At 43.0% G+C, this 24989-nt stretch overlaps 1 protein-coding gene across 2 annotated transcripts in view; it reads left to right on the forward strand.

Annotated features, from left to right (window-relative positions):
• CCBE1 (collagen and calcium binding EGF domains 1) overlaps positions 1 to 24989 on the forward strand; it is a 238227-nt gene that overhangs the window by 149437 nt on the left and 63801 nt on the right. The window lies entirely within an intron of this gene.

The raw sequence follows: 24989 nt of genomic DNA on the forward strand, positions 1-24989 counted from the left end.
TTTTCTAAGAAATAGTTCAGAGTCTATCACATGTCTAGAAGGAAGCTCTATCAATACTTCTATTTATAGATAAAGTAAGTAGCATCTACGAGATTAAGTGACCTGCCCGCCCAAGGGCACACCAGAAGGAAAGAGTATATTGTGAGTCATATTTTTATTGAGTTTATCGTGTTGAAGCGTAAAGGGTGAGATAAGAAAATATATCAAAAGCAGAAAAAAAAAAGATTAGCCACATGCTTCTTGAGTGGACACATTGAACACTGAGTCCTTTATTTACGAGTAGAAGAGAAACACACTTGGACTGGCTAGCGTTGTGCCCCCAAAGACTGTAATATGCACTATCCCCAGAAGCTGAGTTTAAAACTTAAGAGACAAGAAGTGGGCAACAGTGTTCTTGGAAACGGATCAGAACTAATGTGAAAAGGATGTACCACTCATTGTGGTGTTTTGAATGTGAAGTCCTTTCACGCACGGTCTTGGGCGCTTGTGTACTAGATCCTCAGTTGTTGGTGGTGTTTGGGTAGGCTTAGAGGGTGTGCCAAAGCAGCTTGGAGAGGAAAGGGGAAGTCAAGGGAGGAACTCAAACAGGGCAGGAACTTGGAGGCAGGAGTGGATGCAGAGGCCATTGTGGAGTGCTGCTCACTGGCTCAGCTTGCTTGCTTTCTAGCACTCAGAACCACCTCTCCACAGTGATCTGGATCCTTCCACATCAAACATCAATCAAGAACATGTACCACGGGGTTGCCCACAGGCCAATCTCTGGGGACATTTTCTCAATTGAACTTCCTGCTTCTAAAAGGACTAATGTGTCAAGTTGACACAAATCTAGCCAGCACACATGGGTTTTTACCCAACAGTTCAACCAAGCCTGGCTGGGAAGTATTTGGGAAATTGCACCTGTCCAAACTTGGCCATTTTTCTTGACATTATTCCAACAATACAGTTTAGCAGCTACTCACAAAGCATTTGCATTGTGTTAGATATTATAAGCATTATAGAGAAAACTAGAACACAGGAGACTGTCCATGGGTTTGATGTCAATGAGTCAAGCATTTGTGACTCTTACTCTCCCAGGATGTCCTGGAACCAGGGCCCTTCACTGTTCAAGAACAACTGAACACACTTTCCCAGATTTGAGTTGAATGTTTCCCGTCGTCTTATTAAGACTTGCATTCTTGACGACAACTGCTATTCTCTTTGATATAAATTGTATTCTGTCCTTATGCAGCTCGTTTTTTTAAATCTGGTGTTGCTTACTACAGCATGTTATTTTTCTGTACTTACATTTACATAAATGCTATCTTGATGGCATTTTGGGGTACTTTCAAAGTTTTCAGCTCTTAAATGTGCTACTGCAGAGCCTTGTGGGTAAAGTGGTCATGTTTGTCCTCAATACACTTCAGAGCAGAGCTGCTGGGACTAATTGAGCATGTTTAGCAAGGCCAGGCATTGCATGCTGTTCCTCAGGGCTCTACTGTTTTCCCTGTAAGTAGCATGGGAGTCCCAGCTGTCTGCATGTTTACTAACACTTGCTAATTCTGGCCCTTCCGGTTTGTCACCCTTGTGGGTGTGGACTCTTTCTTGGAGCTTTTAATTTCTATTTTTGTAGTTATTACAAAAAAGAAAGAAAAATAAAAAGAAGCTATGAGCAAGTACTCTAGACCAAGGAATGCTGTCCTGTTGTATCTCCAATATCTGCTGGGAGGTGTAGGACAGTGAGCTTTACCATGAGAGTGGCCTTGGGTTCAGTTCCTAACACACAGAGACACAGACACAGACAACACAGTCTGTGTCACCAACACTAACGGTCTTGTTTCTTTTCAGCAGTAAGGTTTAATTATACTGCTGATCTCGTGTTTGAGAGTAGAACAGTAGCATGAAGAATTGTTTACCCTGAGGGTTAAGAATTCATGGTATAGTTTTCACAGCTCTCTGAACTATAGAGGCTTAGCTACTTCTTGGAGGAACTAAGAATTAACAACCACTTCCTTTAAATGTAGGGGATAGGATAAAGGAAAAAAAGGCTTTTTATTCCCTTCAAAACCTGGGTGCCATGCCTTACTCCCCACTTGGGCTACAGTGTTTGTTTCTTTTCTATATGCATGGAGTCACAAAGGATGTGTGCTGGCTGTGAACGTATTATACAGATCTACGTGTGGGGCAAGCCTTGATGTCGGTGGCTTCGAGATGGGTGTCTGGACTAGGCCAGGCCACTGGCTGTAAGGCCTATGCTAGATATAGGGGATTGAGAGGGTGCAACGAGGGGAGGACCAGGCAGATCCACCTGGATTCGCCCTGGTACAGGAGGAGCAGAATCTGGCTGGGTGAAAGGTTGGGATATTAACCTAGATGATGTTTACAAAGGTCACAATAAGTTGTACCGAATATGGATCTCATATTCAATGTATGTTGATACATGTTGGGGGAGGGGTGGTTTCTACAGCGCCCCTCCCCAAAAAGCTTTAGATATAATAAAATTAAACCCAAGCTATTTACTATGTTCCTTCTATGTTGCTTGGATGTGGGAGGAATTATGCATAGTTAAAACTATTAGGGGAATATAAGCATGTGTGACTATAAAATCTGTGCTAAAAGTAAAATAAGGTTAAGAATTCTGCATGATCTTCAGTCTTGTGCAGGAGAAGCCAGTTAATCGATTTTAAGACCTCCACGGAGGATGTTTGCTTTGGTTCAAATTCCATTTTTGCTTTTTTTTATTTCAAAGGACAAATCCGGTTACATAATTGAAGTGGTTTCACTTTTTTCAAGCACTTCCAGAATCATGCATGAGTGCTTTATCTTAACCTAATAGAATCCCAACACTCAAGTTCTTCAGAACTTACTGTGTTCATAACAGAGTGTAATTTCTGCTCATAATCTACTCTCTGCTTTATATGGAAGAATTATGTTTGATCATATATTAAATGTAGTGGAATGAAAGCCAAGAATAGCTTGGGGAAGGGGGGAAGGGGGCTTGGGATCAAGGTTTCAAAATATTATGAAAAGGAAATAATCAAATGCAACACTTCCCCTTTCATGTTGGCCTCGCTCTGGCTCCTGACTCTCCACCCTCATTACAGCGCTCTGAAGTCTGTGGCCACTGGAGAACTGCCAGGCAGCCACCAGGCAGATGCTGTCTTCTAGCATGTCATTGATGGTATATAAGAAAAATGAATAAAGCCTAGATATATCCCCCACCCCCAAGTAATTGCATGTTATATAATTATTATTCCAGGAGGAAAGTTCCATTGCAATCTCTGCATTCCAAACTCCCAAGTGGCTTCCCACGGTCAGAAGGACATGAACTTTGAAATCAGATGTATACAAACTTCCTCCCATTTGTGACTGGCGCACTTGGTCCAAGTCCTGGAAACGGTTCTGCAGTGCATAGGGCAGTTGACACACTACATCACGGGATTCTGAGGATAGCACAAGACAGCAGGTGAAGCCATGTGAGGCAAGCTACTGATGCTCAGAGTTATTCACCACTATTTTACCCTATCTACAATGATCCTCTTTGCAGGATGTCAGCAACCAGGCAGCTCAGCAGATCACTGGTGCCATTGCTGAAAGAAATGAATTCAGCATACTATTACTAACCTTGTTATGTCCTATCTTGTACAACATTCTACATGCATGCATGAATGCACGAACGCATGCACACACGCACATGTGCTCTCTCTCTCTCACACACACACACAATAATAATAACAACAACAAAAGCTTATGAGAATGGCTTTGTAAATGGTCATTTCTGAATTTATGAATCAATGTTTGCTGGAGATAGGAATGCTGTGGCTTTTGGAAAAGAATGTATTTGAAGGTTTTAAAGGCATACTTAAGTGGTTAGGACATGTGTTCATTTGGGGACTGAAATGAGAAGTGACACTTTTCCAATTGATGTGTCCTTTTAAGTACCATCCAAGTGTTGACTTTTCTGGGGTGTTAAAAACAGCAGTGAAAGCCAGGCATAGTGGCACACATCATTAATCTCAGCATATTGTTTTTAAATTATCAGTATTACCAGCATGATCAGTAGGCCCAGCTAACAATCAATTAAGACACAGACACTTGTTATATTTTAAAATAGCCTTAGTTAACCTGTGCAGGGCAGATATCAATCCTCTAAACAACCTCCCGTAGCAGGACAGGCACGGGATCCCTGCCTCAATCCCATGCCATCTGCTTCTAATAACCTCTATCAAGCTACCTCCCATCCATCATCCCAAATACTTGCTAATGTTCTTCATCTGGGCTGGATTCTCCATTCATGCCAGCCATGTGTTTCTCCTCCATCTAACCCATGGCAGCCTTCTTCTCTTCCCTTCAGGGCTCTTTCCTTCCTCCTCCTGGTGGTCTTTCTTCTTCCCAGAATTCCTCTCTCTCTCCTAGCCTCACCTATCTCCTTTGCCCTGCCCAGGTGGGATGGCTTTTTATTAATCAAAAGGTGGGTCACAGAGATGGCAAGCAGTAATTAGCATCAAAATACATTAGACCATCCCCCAACATCAGCATTTGGAAGACAAAGGCAGGGGCATCTCTGTGAGTTCAAGGCCAAGCCTGGTCTACAAAGTGAGTCTAGAACAGCCAGAGCTACATAGTGACAGCCTGTCTCAAGAGGGGGTGGGGGGAGGCAGTGAAATCTGCTGTGATGTTTCACTCTAATTGTCAACTTGACACAGCTTAGACTCACCTGTGAAAAGAGTGTCACTAAGGAATTTTCTACGTTGGGCTGGCCTGCGGGCATGTCTGTGGGGGATTGCTGCAACTGTGGGCAGCACCATTCCCTAGACAAAAAGGTTCCTGAACTTTTTCCAGCTGAGTAGGAGCTACAAGTGAACATGGCTGATTTCATTCCTCTTTGCAACTGACTGTGGATGTGATGGGACTAGCTGTTTTGAAGCTTTTGCCTTGGTTTCCACCACAGTGATGGTCTACAGCTTGGAGTTGAAAGCCAAACTAGGCCTCTTTCACCTCTGAATTGCTTTTCTTTTAAAAATAATGTTTATCATATTAACAGAAGTGAAACTGAAACACCCCACAATGTCTGAGATGGAGCAGTCTGTCTTTGTACTTCAGTTTACAGTGAGAAAAGTTTTATGTTTTTTTTTCCCTAGGTGAACTCTCAATGTTTAAGGCTTGTAATTCAGATCTGTAAATGAACAGATGTCTATTGACTCCTTGGTTAACTTGAGTCACATAGTTATGTAAAGCAACCAAATACTAAAATAATCTACATTGAGAGCAACTTGTATTTTCCAGTGGTTATTGCACACCAGGTTTTACTGTGTGTTTTACATACCTTTGTGATTTTTGTCCTCAGAATAAACTATGAGACAAGTGCAGTTACATGAGAGCCTGTATGTCGGAAGTGTCAGGCACAGATACTATGACTGTGCTTGACTCCCTTGCTTTAATGAGGAAATCGGCCGGCGTGTAGCTAAAGTGAGAAATCCCAGTGCCGGAAGGTAAATAAGCATGGAATTGGGACCGAGACACACATATCTCGCCAAGCTCCAGAGTTACTTCCATACCACATTGTCCTTGAGTATTTCTGGGGACCTGTTTAGAACAAAGTAAACAGAATAGGACATTAATGACAAATACACGTGAGCTGTTAGCTGTCATTACTGGACCACCACACACTACTACATGCTGCTGCAGACTACCACACACAGACCCCACATCGCACCATCCTAAATGTCGCTTTTATGATCCCTGACGTGCTCCGTCTCCCCAACTGTATCTCCTCTACTCTTCTCTAGGTAGATTTTTCTCCCCATAAGCCTTGGAAAATGTACCCTGCCCTAAATTTATTCCTTATTGTCCTGCGTTGTTTTCCAGAAACATCATCCACACAGCTAATTCTCATCCATTATTCAAGATCTAATTCTGATCTTCCAAAGACTCCTCCTAGCAATTTTTCCTGTTTTCTTCCCATCCTAGACTCTGAGAGTTGGAGATAATGTGCCCTGGCTGTAAGCTAACTTAAATGGTTTGCCTCACATTACTCTTGTGGATCCTGGTCTCCTAACAGCTATCCAGTTGACGGCAGCTCATTCTAAGCAGTAGTAAGGATTTTATTATTTTCTTTTTGTTCCCAAGAACACATATTTTGGGTTTTGTCCCTCTCTCACATCCATTTTTTTTCTTGTTCTGTCTCATAAAAAGCCTGAGTGAATAGCCAATGAGATTCTTGGACAGGAGACAGAAAAAAGCAGTCATGTGACAGAAAATCAATGTGGTTTTTATTTTTATCTTGAATTGTCCCTTCTCATCTTTCACGCTAGCTATGGCATGGATGAGACAGTACTTCTAGTGTCTGGGTCATTTTTTTTTAAATGTTTGGCATTCCTTTTATTGAGGAATTGCATGGCCAGCAAGTTGATTTGGGGGAGATCAGATCATTCACCTTGCCCTGTCATCCCATGTTATCCTGGAAGAACACCGAGTACTCGGATGTACTTTTTTTTTTTTTTTAAAGGGGAGTCCTCTCCAGGGTGCTCCAGTTAGGAATTTGATATTTTAATAATTTTGAAAACCTCAGCTCAGGGCCAGCACTTAGCAGATGCTGTCAGAATGAAAGAATTTGTTCCTTGTTGCAAAGCATTCTATTGAAACATTGTGCACAAGAAAACAAATTCATTAGCATTCGAAAATGCAGTATTACCGTAAGGTAGTGTGAAACTACTTTGGTAAGTTATCTTCCGCAGTGATGAACACTAACACCTGTTGATGAGTTTTGACAAGAAAATTATATAAGAAAAACAGAAGGTAAGATGAAGGGAATTCATTTTCAGTATTTGTGTTTATTTTCACGGTCTTCACTCTTGTCCCTCCATTTTATACAGTAAACTGTAGTTTAAGTCAGATCCTCCAGAGAATTACAGAAGCTCTGTCTGTCATAGACACACCTCTACACAGCTGTGTTTGAGGAGTTCTGCTTTTCTCATGCTGAGACAGTTCATAAAAGCATAAAAAACACCTGCAGTTGGCTTAAAAAACGGAAGTGTTCCATTTCTTGTATGTGGTGGGCTGTCTTGTGGTGTTATGGGTTGGATGTTCTGTGTGTAAGATGAAGTTTAGAGTGAGGCCCAAGGGGGAAAGGACATGTAAAAATACTAATAAAATAGCGATGTGCCTCGCACAGAGTGACTATCCAAGGTCCAAGGTTACCATGGCAACCCCATCATGAAAGGGTTATTAATGTCTTGCCATGATTTATAAGGTAGTTCAATCCCAGTGATCCTTTCTGCTTTTTCTAGCCAGTCAAGAATCTATAAGGCATAATTTCGAATGCCTCGGTGCAGGGCCAGGGTGCAGCCACAATTCCTTTTCCCCAGTCCAGACTCTTCCTCCTCCTGGTGCTGCCTCCTCCAGCCTCCTGCACATTTCCCTGCCAGTGGGACTAGAAACAGAGAATTATACTTTAGGCACAGCTTTGCCCAAAATCTCCGTGTGAGGTAGCATCTTGCCATTAGGTTGTTAACACAGCTGCCTTAGAAAATATAGGTTGTTAAATCTGCTTGTTTATAGTTCTTTGACATTCACTTAATTGTACAAGTTTTAAAAAGTAATTTTTGTTTCTACTCCCTAGTTAGAGTCTACAAATATTTCAAGTTTCAGAAAACTTAATGCAAACAAAGTATAACTAGCTTCTGAATGTTTTTTTAAATAAAGTCTGTGGCACTTAACATTTCTGAAGTTACTGTCTCACACATCGTGTTAAAGTACAGCCCTAAAACATCACTGGGACTATGACATTTGAGCTTATTTTCCCACAATCCCATGCTAATAAATTATGTGTTATTCATCTTCTAGCTTGAAATAATTTCAGAGAGGGACCTGTTTCTTAACAGAGAGGGGGTAATGTTTGCTTCTAGGGTCTAGTTCTACAGTGGAATTTTTTGTATTAACCCCACCTTGCTCTAAGCTCATCCTGACCTCACTTGGTGGAAGCCAAGGACAGGAGGAACACAGACACAAATGTGTAAATCTGGCATATAGAAACAGAGAAAACAAAGAGGATGAAAGAGATGCCTATGACTATCCATCTGTAACTCCCGGTCTCTCTGTCTGAAAGGTCCATCTGTGGGACAGGATCACAGCTGCCATCCTTGGAGTTTGCATCTCAAGATGACAGAAGCCTTGCTTATTCCTCTGGCTTTGTGGTGGCTTGAATAGGAATGGCCCCCAAGGCTCTGATACTTGGAGGCTTGGTCATTAGGGAGTGTCTCCATTCCACAGGGATTAGAAGGTGTGGCCTTATTGGAGGATGGGGGTTGGAGGTGGGAGGAGCTTTGGGGTTTCAAAGGCTTAATGCAGGCCTAGTTTCTTTCTCTCTGCTACCTATGGATGGATACAAATGTAGCATTCTCGGCTCGGTTACCTCTGTAGCACCATGTCTTCCTGCATGCCCCATGTTTCCCGCCATGATGACAATGGACTAAACCTCTGAACTATAAGCCAGCCCCAATTAAATGATTTTCTTTATAAGAGTTGCCACGGCCATGGTGTTTCTTCATGGCAAGAGCACTGACTAAGACAGGCTTAAAGCACAAGGAGCCTTCATAACTTTCAGAACTAATCCCAGATCCATAGCGCTAAGCAGGACGTGAGATAACAGAAGTCAGTCTTAACCTGGGTGGGTTAATTCTGTCAATCAGGTAGAAAGGTCATTCTTTCCTGAATGTTTCAGAGGCTGCATGTGTTTGTGCTATAGGTGACATGGGGCAGAGCTCACAGCTAGCTAGCTAAATGTGAGCATAGCTGCCTGAATACAAAGAAGACAAGTCAATTTCGCTGCCTGGACTTAACAATGAGGCTGAAGAAAGGGGTCTGGCTGCTTTCTGAGAACTAAGAGGTCCGTTTTCAGGCCAGGGACCAGAACAGATTGGTTTTTAACCTTCCCTTGCTGTAACTCATAAACACAGGGCCAAAGCTGCCGCCCTTCTATCATCTCCCACAGAAGAGCAGAACCAGCTTCCAGCAGCCTACCTATCTAAAGCTGGGCCCTGGAAACAGTGTCAGTTCTGTGGGAATGCCTTTGCATACAGCTATATCTGGCTGTAGTCTTTGGTCACCAGCACAGAAAGCTGTCCTGTAAAAACCGTGGCAATGACTGGTGCAGATGAGCAGCTAAAGACTTTATCTCCCTCAGCCCTTGTTTGCCTTGGACCCTTCCCCATCTTAGCCTCATGCATTCTTTCTTTTACAGGAACTTTACCTTATCACTATCCATGCTTGTCTTTGGGAAAATGGAATAAATAAATGCGAAATCACTTGACAACGAAGCCTAATTGGTTATAAGCATATTATTGTCTTTCGATTCACGTTTTACAACTATAGTAATAGGTGACTAGGTCATTAGTGAGCACGTATTGTGAGTCATTAAACCTCATATGCCTTGAGGTAGGTAGAGTGGACTAATGAGCAATGCAAAAGGGTGACGTGGCTTACATATGACCAACCAGTGAGAGACTCAGGCTGTGGACACAGGTCTGAGCCTAAAGGCCACATCTTCACCAGGACACAGATGCCCATAAGTGCCAGGCCAGCCTGGGCTATCAGACAAGGTTCTGTTACAACTCCCATCAAAAAGAAACACCAACATTCTTGAACTCCTCATTTTTAAAATTACATATAGTGGTTCTCAACCTTCCTAATGGTGTGACATTTTAATACCATTCCTCACGCTGTGGTGAGCCTCCAACCATAAAATTATTTTTGCTGCTACTTTGTAACTGTAATTTTTGCTACTGTTATGAATTATAATGTAAATATCTGTTTTCCAATGACCTTAGATGGCCCCTGTAAAAAGGTTATTGTCTCTCAAAGGGGTTGCAACACACAGACTGAGGACTACTTAAGATACATACATCTTACATAATTAGTATTTTTGAGAAATAGGTACCATTTATTCATACCTAAAACTTTCAAATTTGCATATCACAATCTAATAGTTACTTTTCAAAAACTATGACTTTAAACCTTTTTCTCAAAAAAAAAAAAGTTGACTGAGTCTGATGAATTCACTTTTTGGAAGTGGGATTTCTCACAAAGTTTTCCTTCTGCAATGCACGCAGATTGCCTGTAGCTTTTTCTCCACATTCAAAAGTTAACAACAAAACCCCAAATGAAAACAGATCTTCCTCTGGCATGATGCCTTGGCTCGTGAGAAAAGGCCAATGATCAGATCAGATTCCTTTAGAAGCTGTGGGATTTTTCACCTGAGCCCAGACCGAGGCCACCACGGAAGAGGGTGACGGTGGCTGTGGGGAGTAGGGCAGAGAGGGGGCCGTGGACATGGGCTCCGCAGAGGACACACTAGGTTCTGCACTTTCCCAGATCCTTTTGGAATTCCTTCCTGAGCTCCTGGTGGTTTGGGAAATGTTTTCTCGAGAAAGAAAGAAAAAGAAAATGATATATTTGATCCAGTGTCTTCCGCTGTCCACATAATTCATGACTACATTTCTTGATTTCTCATCACAACCAAGAACCAGAGAACTCTGTGCTGAAGCCATGCTTGTGTTGAAATCATGATTGAGATCCAAGCTCACAGTTCTGATACGTCTCAAGATCAGAGTTAGGGGGTTTTTTATGTGTGTAATTCTTCTCAGAATTTGGCTCTCAATCATGAACTTTGTAAAAAAAAAAAAAAAGAAATCCTTGCGTGCTTAAAATAGTCTTCTCCACTCTTTGTTGGGCAATACTTGAATGCAAATGCAACACAGAAGATCATTGGCAATGATGGTTAACGAGTCCATTTTAGGTCTGTAAAATCTGCGCTGCTGGCCCGGGACTGAGAACAGATGGATTAAGTAGCTGGAGGCATTCAGCCTTCAGTGAATATGGTTCCAAAAAAAGAAAAAAGCTTTATAGTCGTTTTGACTGATGAAAATAAGCAAAACTCTATATTGAAGAGCGCATTCAATGCGTCTGAGTTACTTTTGCATTGCTCTGACTAAAACAGCTGATAAAAACAATTTCAAAGGAGAAAATAACTTTGGCTCTCAGTTTCAGGGACAACTCAGTGTGTCATGGCAGGGACGGCATGGCTTCTGGACAGTGTGGTGGCAGCTAGCCCCAGCGTCCAGCTTCACTTCTATGGTACCAGCTGAGGGGATAGGTGTTGAAGACATGAGCCTTTGGAAGGCATTTCAGATCCTAAAGTAAGAGAAAGACCTGCTGGCATTGGCTTAATGAGTGTGCAGTAGTTCGGGCGCTCATTTAGATTATTATCCGAGGCCATTTCAACTCATCCTTCTGGAAGCAGGGTGTGCATTGCCCGGGTGGAGGAGGGCCTAGTAGGAAACTTGGGTTCTTGTATTCTGAACCAACTCTGTATATCTTGTCAGTTACTCAGCCCATGTGACAGATGTCAACACACAGCCTCTCTGTGTGTGAATCCTATTCTCCAGTGTTCAGCTAAAAAGCTCACTGCAAGATGTCACCTAACTAATGCTCAAAATGATGCTCTACCTTAAAATTTCCCCCTTAGCTCATTGTCAAAGCAGATACGCTGAGCTTTACAAAATTCACTTATTACAAATCTCATGTCTGTTAACTCCAAAATTTTTTATTTCATATCTATTAAGAAATTTTGTCAGTGGAATGTTTCTGGCAAAATTTGGAGCATGGCTTCAGAAAAGGCAAAACATTTCCTGTAGAAGCTACTTTTCTGGACATATCCAGCAATATCATTAATTTTAGGGTACCTTGGTCATACTAAAGTGGTGCTTTTATATTGACATGGGGCACCAACTGTTTGTCTAGGGGTTGGACTTCCACATGCTAATGACAGCCCTCAGAGTACCTCAAAACCATGTTGAATATTAACCTGTAAAGAAGAAAAAAATGAGGCAAGAGGTTAGGACGGGTTCTATTGATACAGCATGGAACACAGTAAAAGTTCATCTAAATATGAAAATGAGAGTTTTTTTCAGCAATTAGAAATTACAATAAAAGATGAAAGAAAACATCCTGCAACATTAGGCCAGAAAAGTATAATGGTATGTCGCATGATCTCAAATAGTAAAAAAAATTTTTAAATGTATTTTATAAAAAATAATTGACATAAGCTTATAGTCTACACTTATAAATTATGGACATGACCTCTTATGTCATCCTATAAATTATAATATTTTCCATATTTGGATTTTTAAGCATATTACTTTTTATAGAGCTGTGCCATTCCTTTATCCAATACACAAATTTTATGTATTTCCAGTTTCCCTGCCTTCCTTATTTCACCGTCCTCGCTTCTAATGAACCTTGGGTCTTCATTTGTGTAAATGTTCATTTGGTATAATCTACAGATTTCAATTTGCAAGCATTTCCTTGTTCAGAGTCCAAACAAAAGCTAAATGGGAATATTGAGGAAAGTCTTCAGCTTAGTAAAAGAACCACTTATAGATGTAATTATAAATGTTTAAGTTTAGTTATCTTTTTTAGTTGAAACAAATTTTATACAACACATTCCAATTATGGTTTTCCCCTCTCCTGCCCCTCCTAAGTCCCCCCACCCATGCAAATACACCGATGCCACGACGCACACACTCGCTCGCACACATAGGAGGCCCTTCTAAACAAAACCAGAAACCATAATATCCAGATAAAAGGTCTGTAAGGAAAAAATGCCCAGACAAAGCATTATGAGACAAAAGCAAAACAACAGCAAATACAAAGAAACAAACGCTCCCCCAGATACTCCTGAGTTCGTTTTGTGGTACTGCTAGGCACGAGGCTAAATGGCAAAGCTATTTAGATTTTTTTTTTTCAGAGTTAAAAACAAATAGAACAAGGTGCCACAGAAAGTTCTTCGTTGTCATTGTGTATGCTGCCTCTCATCCTATGCTGTGTGGACAAATACTGCACACATTTCCTGGCTCTAACCGGTGTGCATGTAGATGTGTCCTAGAAAAGTGTGGCTGGTCACTCACTGAGTGTGGAATGTAAAGTAAACATTAGATAATTTCATTTTTCTATCTCATTAATTCTTATCAAACTTAGTTTTAATTCTATTTTACTAGTGTTTTTTCTACTAAGAAATTCAATAATATATTTGATATATTCCAATTAATAAATGATACATTGGACATGAGGTTAAATAAACAAGTAAACAAACAAAAAGGCAAAAAAAAAAAAAGAAGAAGAAGAAGAAGAAGAAGCACATACACAAAATCCCCTCTGTTTTAAAGAACTTTTCTTTTTCTCTGACCAGGTAAGAATATTACATGCTGCTTTACAGAATTTCTAAAAAATTCCTATTTATTTACAACTTAAGGAAGAAAATGATCATACTGTTATTCTACAGAGATAACATTAACATTCAGATTGGAAGTTTTTCTAGATCTCAAGTGAGATTATAAAGTAACTTGTGTGTGCTGTTATTCCCACCTTCCAGCTCGTTCCATGCTGTGTCCCTGCTATCTCACTGTCCCCTTTTCAAACCACACAGTTCCTCACTACACATCTTACAGCCCTTGCTTTAGCAACGCTGCACAGTTGGCTATTATTTATTTCCTTTTTAAACCTTCTAAGACCGTTCAGAATAGTCTCATTCGGACTTCCACGATCATTTTGTTGGAATAAATTCCTAGATGTTGGAATTCCCTGGGCCCAAGGGACAATCAAATTTTAAGGTTTTTCTCAGACATTTCTCTCTAGAAAATGGTACCAATTTACATTCTGACTGGCACAAGGAGGTTTGTCCTGTTCTCGTCTGCTCTGGACACTAGCGTTTGACCAGAGTTCCTTTTACACAAGCGCTTTTAATATTGGGTATGACTTAGAATCACCCTCTCTTTCTGGACTATAAACCCTGGGAACAGGCTTAGCCAGCAGCCAGCACCTCCCACAATGCCCACAGAGCGCGCACTCAACAAGTCACTAGAGCGATGAGTACTGGGGGAAATAGACAAAGTCAACTGTCAAATCTGTTGAGTTCCTGACAACATCTAAACCCTTCAGACTACTGAATCCTTAAAACCAAGAGTCAACTCCCCAGCTATAAATCCTGACTGCTGCTATGTGCTGATAGGTCCCTGTCACCACAGCTCAGCTTTTTAGGGACAATTAGAGCTGATTTGGAAAGCTCTGTGTGCACTATCACTTTCTCCTCTTTCTATTTGTTTAAAAAAAAAAATCCGTATTCAAATGAGAGAACTACTGGATTTTGTTTTTGCTTCAAGCAAAGACCCTTGAAAGTTGCATGTTGCAGTCAGGCACATTTTCTCTGGCTCGTGCACAAAGCCCAGCAGAGATGCTAACACCCAGAGGCCCAGTCCCTCACATATTCTGGATACCTGTGCCTACAATATCTCTCCACTGTGGATTTTTCGCCTTTATGGCAACACAGATAGGTACCCACACAATCATTTCTAGCTTTTTGTTTCAGCCTAGCGTTCAATAAACAGAGATGCTCAGGACTGTATTATAAGCCAGGCTAATTCATGCAGGATGGTTTTGAGCAGCCATAGGCTTCACGGAGCTCCTCTGAGCACCTGCGTCTTGGTGTTGCATAGATTTTTTAGGTGTGTTGCATGTATTCTTGGCTTTTAAGGAGGTAACCTCACCACAAAGTAATGACGCCCATGACAGAAGCATCTGAATGAGGAAAGTGCATCTGAAGGGAGGAACCAGGGGAAAACAGTATTCAGGTATTCAAAGCAAAGCTTAATGAGTATTTTGCTTATCTGGGGATAACCTGAGCCTAAGCATGGAATTGATTTGAAAGAAGGGCATATAGTGCTTTCTAAGGAAGAAGACGTAGAATGTTGCATTTTGACGTCTATGACACCACTCCTACGCAGCTTACCATGGCACTCTTAACCGATGCAGCCTCCTGGCTGCTCTGCTGAGTGTCCCACACTCCTACCCAGTTTGCTATAGCCCTACTGAAGAGTGTGTAGACTGGCCTCCACAGAGTGTTGAGTGTGAGGATCCACATGAGTGCAGATACCGCTAAGTAGAAGTTTGCCTAGCAAGCCTGGGTGGTCACAGTGGCGAAGCAAACAATTTCTTAGGAAGAGAAACTGCCCCCCACTGGTGAGTCGGGACAGAAAGGGTAAGCAAAATAAAATGTGCTGACAACCCCTCCTTTCAGCACAAATCCCTTTGCCCCAGCCAGCAGAATGTTAAAGACTAATTCCTATCCCTGGGCACCAAGGGAGGCACCTTTGCAACAACAAACACCAGCAGCTCCTGGCCCCATGTGGCACACCTGCTGGCCTTTCTCATTTGCACTGGCTTTAAAAAAAAAAAAATCTGCCTCCCTTGATGAGGAGTTGGAGATATTCACATCCGCAGCAGCAGAGAGAAGAGTAGAGGTCCCCTTGGAGGAGAAAATCTGTAGCCCCTTCCTTTCCATAATGGCTTCTATGCATGAGGACAATTGTGCTCTGCCAAGTTAATTAGAAAAAAAAAAGAAAATGTTTATTAAACATTAAAATGTGGCCAGCACTGGGCATACATTTTTCTTCTTCTTCTTCTTCTTCTTCTTCTTCTTCTTCTTCTTCTTCTTCTTCTCTCTCTCTCTCTCTCTCTCTCTCTCTCTCTCTCTCTCTCTTGTGTTTTGTCCATTATCTTAAAGGACTTTCTGTCCTTTGGGGATACAGCTAAACAAACAGGAATTTAAAATGTAAAACACACTCGAGGGTTTCCTGTCTCTTAGTTTTGCCAACGGAAGAATGGAGCTGTGTCTCTGAGCGTGGCCCCACTTCCAGCAGGTCCAGGCACTGGCTGAACTACGATCAGGAAAGCTGTAGAGAGCAGAGCTTTACTGAAGGCTGCTGAAAGACCTAAGTAAGGCCAGTGCCTCAGTTAGGGTTTCTATTGCTGGCATGAAACGCCACGGCCAAAAACAAGTTGAGAGGAAAGGACTTATTTGGCTAACACTTTCACATCACTGATTGGGATGGCTGTTGTTCTTGGATGTCAGTTTGGCTGTCAACTTGACCACATCTGGAATTAACTAAAATCCAAACAGCTGGGTATGCAGGTGAGGGACCTTTTTCTCAGATAAACCATTTAAAGTGGGATGATTCCCTTTCCATCTGGATCTTTTGAAGTATGAAGACCCACTTTAATCCTGATTTTTTTGAGGTGGGAAGATTCACCTTTAACCTGGGCCACACCTTCTGTTGGAAGCCTCTATCAGGAACATGGAAGAAGGAAGCTCGCTTTCCCTGCCTGCTTGCCCTCCCTCTCACTGGCAGCAGAGCCTTATCTTCAGGACTCAGGTGTCTACTGAAGACCAGCTGAGACAGCCAGCCTCATGAACACTGAACAACTACTGGGTGCCTGGGCTTTGTTGGTAGACAGCCATTGTTGGACTAGCTGGACCACAGCCTGTACGGCACTCTAATAAAGTCCCTTTTTAAATCAGTTCTGTTCTTCTAGAGAACCATGAATAAATACGCTGCGCATCACTGAAGGAAGTCAGGACAGGAGCGCAGACAGGGCAGGAACCTGGAAGCAGGAGCTGATGCAGAGGCCATAGGGGAATGTTTATAACTGGCTTAATTCTCATAGCTTGCTCAGCCTGCTTTCTTATAAAACCCAGGACCACCAGCCTAGAGGTGGCACCACCCATAGTGGGCGGGGCCCTCCCCCATCAACCACTAATTAAGAAAAATATTCTACCACAGTGGTTCTGGAGCTATGGATGGCAACCCTTTTGTGGGTTGACTGAGCCTTTCACAGGGATCACACACATATCAGCTATCCTGAATATCACATATTTACATTGTGATTCATAACAGAAGCAAAGTTACAGTTATGCAGTAGCAATGAAAATATTTTTATGGTTAGGGGTCACAACAACAATGAGGAACTGTCTTAAAGGGTCACAGCATTAGGAAGGTTGAGAAACACTGCCCTACAGACTTGCCTACAGCCTAATCTTATAAAGATATTTTCTCAATATAGGCTCCTCCTCCTTTGAAGACTCCAGCTTGCTTTAAGTTGAGGTAAAACTAGGCAGCGCCTGCCGCCAGCCAGTACATCTTGAAGCAGATCTGCTGAAGCTCATGACCGGCCCCTGCTGTGTCTTAGTGATTGAAATAAAAAAGGCATTCTTTTTCATGGCATGCTTTTTAAAATTAGCCATTGCCTCTCCCAGTTCTAGCCTGTTGTTGTTGTTTTAATTTTATTCTATTAATTTATTCTTATTACATCTCATTGGTTATCCCATCCCTTGTATCCTCCAATTCCTCCCTCCTTCTCATTTTCCCCTTACTCCCCTCCCCTATGACTGTTCCTGAGGGGGACTTCCTCCCCCTTTATATGCTCATAGGATATCAACTCTCTTCTTGGTAACCTGCTGTCCTTCCTCTGAGTACCACCAGGTCTCCCCCTCCAGGGGACGTGGTCAAATATGAGGCACCAGAGTATGTGTGCAAGTCATACCCCACTCTCCTATTGGGACTCGAGATGAGTTTTGTTTTGTTTTTTCTTTAATGTAGAAACTAAAAGAAATGGGAAAGAAGAGGAAAATAGGTTGAATCCCTATTGGGCATCTGTATTTCACAGAAAATGAGATACTGGACAACAGCTGTCCTTACACACACACACACACACACACACACACACACACACACACACACAGCTCCAAGCCCAGAGCTGAGCCAACAACATCTCTCAGTGAGACCTGGGATGCACACACTGGATTAGGCTGGCTAGCTGCTGAGGCCCAGGTCTCCTCCTGTCTCTGCCTTTCCAGTCCTGGTTTACAAGGACACCATGACACTGGGATTTTCATGTGAGTTCTGGCAATCAAACTTAGATCCTTGTGTCTGAGCAGCAAGCGCTTCACCAACTGAGCCATCTCCCCGGCTCCTGTTTTTCTTCCTCTTCTCTCTTTTCTCCCAAAACTCTTGTCACAAAGGGGAGCAGTAGTTCCCATCAGGAAAGCTGTGATTCCTGCCCATTCAGTCTCTCCGCTCTGGGTGCGAGATGAAGTGTGGGTGGAGGTTGAAAAGAAATGGCTACTGTGTTTTCAACCTTTGTCCTCCAGTGAGCTCAAAAGTTGCTTTCTTTCTACCACCTAGGGCTATTATTCCTCAATAGCAGACTTCTCCTTCCTCCACAAAGCAGCTTGAACATTGTTTCCATGAACAGAATTCTTGCAAGTTTCTGGGTGAGGGCACCTCCAATTTTGGGCTGAGGTATTGTTACTGAGATCCTGTGCGCATGCCCAGGATGCCTCTGAGGTCTGTCCCTCTAAGGGATGAGGTCAGGAGATCCCAGCTCCCATGCTGTGTCTCTTGATGCTACAAATATAATCCCAGTACTCTTCTCTTGGGTGAAAAATGGGGATTCTTTGGAAGACTGCAAAGCAATCACTAAACCCAGTGACAAAAAGTGTGCATGTGAGTCTCATGGGAGCAAGAACCAAGGGCTAAAGCAGTTGTTTTGTGTCTCTCTAAACACCTGCCTCCTGTGGATCTGTCCTGGTCTCCGTTCTGCCTTCCTTCTCTTCCTGTGTTTACTAAGTTATGTGTGTCCCCAAATGCCACCCAATCATATAGCCAGCCAGTGCTCAGCTCTGTTCTCCACAGCTGACAGGTGAGATCAGTCTCTTATTTCAAAACTCTAATCAGTTCCGTTGCTCTAGCCCAGCCATGGGTTCAAAGCTGGGTTCGCCCTGGAAGAAGGACTTCTACCTTATGATGCACAGAGGAGGAGGGGAGCCGTGCCCTGAGGGAAAGGTCAACTTCCCTAGAACTAGAACAAGATGTTTATCTTTATTCTTTCCTGTCACCACTTCTCAGACACGCAGCCTTTTGCATGTCAATATCTATAAAACTGCTGCCAGCCAGTAGTGTTAGGACCCAGTTTACATGGCTTGCACCTATACAAAGCAGTGAGTATAGCAACATCAACACTGTCATTATCAACATTTTGGCTGCCAGGAGAAAAGTCCGGAAGACACAGTAAAGCGCTCTGTGGCACATGACGACAATCAAACAGTGCTCACAGAGAGGGGACAAAATTGACATCTTCAGAAGCATTCTCCCAGGAGGAGTCGCAGGCCCACCCTGAGTGCCCATGGAGTCAGGTTCCACAGATGAAAGTGTTTCAAGATTCCCTCATCTCAGCACTAGGGAAGAAGATGCAGGCAGATCTGTGTGTGAGGCCAGCCTTATCTATATAGTGAGCACCAGGCCAACTAGGGGAACATACTGAGACACTGCCTCAAAACAAAACAAAAGACCTTCTGAATCTGTTGTCCATCCCTGCATGTGTGTGTGTATATATATATATATATATGTATGTATGTCTTATGATGTTGTAACTTATCCTACTAAGGTAGAACAGTGTGACCTTAGATCTTCAGTGAGTATCAACTATAATTGGCAATTTGAAGAAAAAAAAAGCCTATTGCACAGAGTAATGGTTCATCTCACTGTTATCTGTGGCCTCAGGTCTAGTGAAACATCACAGTACCGTCCATAGTGGAAGCAGCAAGTGGAGAACCCATCCACAGGGCCAACATGGCAGATGGTCCAGCATTCTCCAGTCTTCCTGGAACAGCAGCAGCAGGTCCTGCTGAGCAGACTCCAGTGTGCATTTGTCCTTCAAGGTTAAAGAAAAGGATGTTTGCCACCCTGGACTTCTCAATGTCAACAGCATTTGGATTCTATAGTGATGAGGACTCATATTTCAATATTGGCTCTCCCTGCGTCACCCTATCCTGGAGTATGGATGCCATTGGCTTTGGGGCTAGCTTCCTGCCTCTGACAGCCCAGCATCCTAGTCCAGGAGCTGTAAGCACTCCCCCTCCCATCCTTCCCCTTAAGCCACCCGCACCCCATCCCTTTGAAAACACGTTGGTTGGCTGACTTTTAATTATTATTCCATTTCTCACCCAGAAGAAATGATATTCAGTCAGTAAGTTAATCCTGTCTAAAAGTACTTTTCAGAGACAAGACTCTACCTGGATCCAGGAAAGTTAATAAAAAGCACTGAGAAATTATTGTTTTTAATTCCTTCTCATATGAAAATGGCACATTTCCACTGAGTGCTAAAGTCTCTCTGCCATGCGGTGTACTGCTGTGAACTTCAGAAATGTGCTAGATTCAAAATGGGTCCAAAATCTCATTGTTTCAGTGTGTGCTCCTGAGGATTTCTGGTTAAGGGAAAAATTCTCTGTTGGTTTGCCTTTTTTTACTTTGTCTTCTGGTATTAATTACATTCAAAATAGAAATGTTAGTATTTCCTTAGTATTGGTCTCATGTCTATGAATGCACTGTAAGAATAAAGAGAAGTTCTAGGACCTTCCTTCATCTGTTAATCATAGCAATTGATTTGTAGGCAGCACCTCTAAGATCCTAGATAAGCCAAGTGTGGTGGCACACACCTTTAATCCCAGCATTCAGGAGGCAGAGGCAGGTGGATCGCTGTGAGTTCAAGGCCAGCCTGGTCCACAAAGCGAGTCCAGGACAGCCAAGGCTACACAGAGAAACCATGACTCAAGAAAAAGGCCCTAGATAAGAACCATGACTGCATCACAGCCACTGCATATAAGCATTTGCTGTTCATCCCTGTTCACACCGTCATAGAGATATCTTTCAGATTGGCTTTGATTTTAATGGTTAGTATCTACAAGAAGCAGTGGACCTTGCTAACAAATGTGGAAATAATATGGTGGCCTACACCTATTGTGGACAGTCTGAAATAAAGGACATGGGACACTTTGTGAACTACAATAGCAGCAATTCTAGGCTATTTTTCAAAAGTGCTATGGAGGTTTATTTCTGCTTGCCCCCAGACCTGAAGAAGACAAAGCAAATGATAAAGAAGACGGTGTGATGCACCCAGCAAGCAACTATTCATATCTGGGCCACACGTAACTTAGGTTTGACTTCATTATTTCTGGAAGGATTATGTCACTGGGAGAGATATGGTCCTTGGGAGTATGATGTCTAGGAACATCTCTGTCTGTTCCCACAGACAGTAAGCCACTCTGTGTAAGCCGTCCTTCCTTGAAGTGTCTTCATCCTAGCATGCCCTCTACTGCAGGACTGGGGATCTAACTGGGTCTCTCTGACTTCAGTGCTCAAGATTGTGTCACAATGCTGTAACTTTTCTTTGTCCTACAGAAACACTAACCAATATAATAATACTTTACTGAAAGATTTATCTTAAAAAGAAGGGCATAAAGAAAGGCCTACGGGTTCACATTTAGGTCGATAATCAGTAGTAGTCACAAGGGAAATTCTAGCTGCACATATAAAGTTATGAATGCATTCAGGCCCTTGGGAGGCAGAGGCAGGTGGATCGTTCTGAGTTCGAGGACAGCCTGGTCTACAAAGCGATTCCCGGACAGTCAAGGCTACACAGAGAACCCCTGTCTCGTAAAAACCAAAAACAAACAAACAAAAAAAACAAAACAAAGAATGCATTCAGTTTAGTTGGATGTGTAGTATCTAAAGTTCAGGTAGCTGTTGTCATCAGATGGTAAATGGATCTGGAATAACTGTAGTGTGGGGAGAGGGCAGGAAAGCAGCCTGCTTGCGGAAGGTTCACAGCGACGCACATGGGGAAATGGGTCGGAAAAGCAGAGTGGAGTTGAAACGTGAAGCTCCCCAGAAGCCAGGGTATGGATGCTGACAGGCCTTGACATGCGGAAACAGTGAGTGTGGACCAGGACCTACGCCAAGGCGGTTTAAAGAAACAAGACGAGCAACTCTGAAGATGTTGGTTTTGGAAAAACACAGATGGCTCCTTTTCAGATGTTTTGACTTTGAACAGTTTCGGAGATCCCTGGGTGATGATTTCCTGGGGTCATTGAAAAAATGGAGTTGGACTGCATCAGGAGGTCAGACTAAGGATGCGGGTACGGGAATCAGCGATTCCGGTAAGTGCCACAATGAAGGCTGCCTGTGCATACAAAAGAGCAGAGCAAGAGAAAGGCTTGAGGTCAGGGAACCTCAACTAAAAGGGGTTGAGGAGAAATGGACCTGACGTGGGAGCAAGAGACTGACTGATGCTTACCATCACTTGAACCTGTGGACAGTGATAACCCCTATACTAAAAGCAGAGATGTAGGTGGCTAGTCTCCAGTGTTATCTTCTCAGAGGGGATGGCTGTTAAGTTTGATCTTCAGTCTTCCGGTTCCTCTCATGGGAAACCACCCCCTGTGTCCATGTGTGCCTGCCACTTGAGCTCCCTCGTCATCTCGAAGGGTTGCTGTGTCCTGGCTTCACCCTTTCTCTGAAGCTCATTGCTCCAGTTAAGGTTGGCAACTCGCTATGCTCCCTCACACTAGGATTTGTTATGTTTCCTCTTTATCCCTTTAGGAAGTGGGGTCATATCCTAGTTTCCCTGAGCTGCTACGAGCAATGATCATGGACCAAGTGGCTTAGGGCATCAGAAATGGATTATGATTGCAGCCTAGGAGACCAAAATTCTGAGATCCAGATGTCAATAGGGCTATGTCCTTCTAGAGAGCCCGAGGAAGGGACTCTCCTGTACTTCCCTTCACCTGCTGCTGCTGGTTGCAGTAGTCCTTGGTGGGTTGTTTGTTTGTTTGTTTGTTTGACATGTACATAACTCATTCAAATCCTTGCCTCCATATTTACATGTTTACTTTGGTCCACCCTTTGGGGTCTCCCATTAAAACATGGTTATTAGATATAGAGCAATGCCCTTACCTCTGTCCTTACTCACATCCTCAGAACTTTCCAGTGAGATTATATTCTGAGGTTCCTCAGGGGACATGAGTTTTTGGAGGTGAATGCTACTCTGTCTTATGTCTCCACTGTGCTTGCCTATGAGAGTTTTTCCTCTATACCACTACGGTCATCCAGGTGTTTGTAGTTTAGTCTCTGTGCAAGGAATCTCTCCTTGAATTATCATAGTTATTTGCCCTCCTCCTTGGATTAGGATTCACAGTAGCAGGCAGGCTTTCTTTTTATGATGTCTTAACTCCCATGTAAACCTGCATGCAAACTAGTTCATCTCCCTTTTAAAGCCCAGTATCCAGGAGAATTCGCCTTAAATCTAGTGCTCTGCTGCAAACGATCTCTGAGGCCCAAATTTCTACTACTGTTTATCTTTTACTCTGAATGACTCTTTTGTTTTCATCTTAACATTCCTGTATTAATTAGTTCAGAAGGTCTGAAGTTGGGTAACTTAGTAAAGACAAGCACTGGTTCTCTGAGCCTTCCTTTCTCTTGCCAAATCAGATTTGTGGGTCCGTTTTTTCACGTTCGGGGGTGGGAGTGGGGGGCGCACAGTGGCTAATCTAAAGCAGGATGTCTGTGTTCACACCGCTTGGTGGTGGCTGAAAGGCACGTTGAAGTAGTTTTCCCCGGGAGCACAGTCCTGTGTCTGTACACAATTGTGATAACTCAAGTTTAGCATAAACATTTACTAGCATAGCCAGCACAACCTATGGCATCAGGCCCAGCAACGGCCCCTCTTATCCTGATGGGCTATCTCTGGGTCTCATGTTTAGTTTGAATATGTCATCATGTGGAGCCCTTGGAAAAAGAAGAGGAACCTAGCAGCCAAACCGTTGTTTTCAGCTGTTAATGGTTTGAATGTGGCCCAGAGTTCTATACGGTCCCACTTCTCTTTCCATTTCACTGGCAAGCTTCCAAGCCTTATCAAGATAATCTGGCATCGTTCATACAGCCTGGGAGCTGGCGGGGAACAGAGAACGGCATCTTAGCCAGCGTAGCCTTCTCATTCTGCAATGGGGAAATGACCCGGAGAAGTGAGTCTGCCTCCCGGTGTTCCAGATGCATTCCTGCTACAGCAAGGAGGAAGTCAAGGATTTTACTCCCCTAACAGTGACCTCTCCACAGTGATTTGCTACATGACCTTGACACAGTCAGAGTGGCACACACAGAAAGCAAGTGCTGCAGGCAGGGGTTTAAGAGGGAAGAGGCCACAGCCTGAGTAGCTTAGAGAGCAAGAAAGACATCAGAGAGGCAGAGAGACGGGAGGTAAATCCTGGATGGTGAGCGAGGGTGAGCAAGGTTCTAGTCTCTGTGGGGCAGCAGGAGGGACTCAGCCTCCAGAGTGGTGTCATTTGAGAAAATCAAGCGGGCCTGGAGTCTGCCTAAGGGTACTACTTCTAAGACATGCCTGGCTTATTTTGCTAGTCAGTGTAATCTAAGCTTCCAATCTTTAAATAATCGAGGATAGTGATGGCTAGTAAAATCCCTAATTAAGAAAATTCTTTTCAGGCCAAGAAAGAAAAGGGTGGATATTCTAGCCTCAGATACTGTTATCAATAATGGCTGACTTCTGCTAAGGAAAATACTTCTGAGTGGAATAAAACTGGATTACAAAGCCAAGAAAACATGCATACAGCTAGAATTTAATTATTTAAATCTAGTTTCTCGGAATTATTCCAGAGATACGTAAGATCCAAGAATTCTAGAGTAGAACTGCTTAGGTCGATTACACCAAGGCCCCATGAATATATATTTAGTTGTCAAAAACTCAATGATCTTGGTAATTTTTTCCACCCCTGGGATTCTTTTTAGTCAGTGGGTTAAAGGACTTGGGTGTCTAAGATATGTTTAGCCCTTACCTCTGCCAGAGCCTGAGGAAGTGGCAGAGATGAACAAGATGAGAATTTTGCCTTCTAAAAGCTCCCCGTGGACACAGGGAATGATGAATGTGTTAACAACAGATCTGAAGGAGGAAAGAAAAAGTGTTGTGCAGAGGGCATCTCTGTCCTGGGCCAGTAGGTAGACAATAAGCTGTGGAGATGGGGCTCTCCCATGAAGAAGAGCTACTTATCAGGCTAGTAGATATGACTGGACCAAAGTGTGTGTGTGTGTGTGTGTGTGTGTGTGTGTGTGTGTGTGTGTGTGTTGGGGGGCTGATGACAGAGAAAAACTAGAAATAGTGGAGTGGGGACACTTGTGCTTTGTGAGATATTTAATGTGACTTTCAGATGGTAGATGCCAAGAGATTATATTGTGCAGTGTGTGTGTGTGTGTGTGTGTGTGTGTGTGTGTGTGTGT

Source organism: Acomys minous (genome assembly GCF_964271855.1).
Source record: "Acomys minous genome assembly, chromosome: 4".
NCBI lineage: Eukaryota > Metazoa > Chordata > Mammalia > Rodentia > Muridae > Acomys > Acomys minous.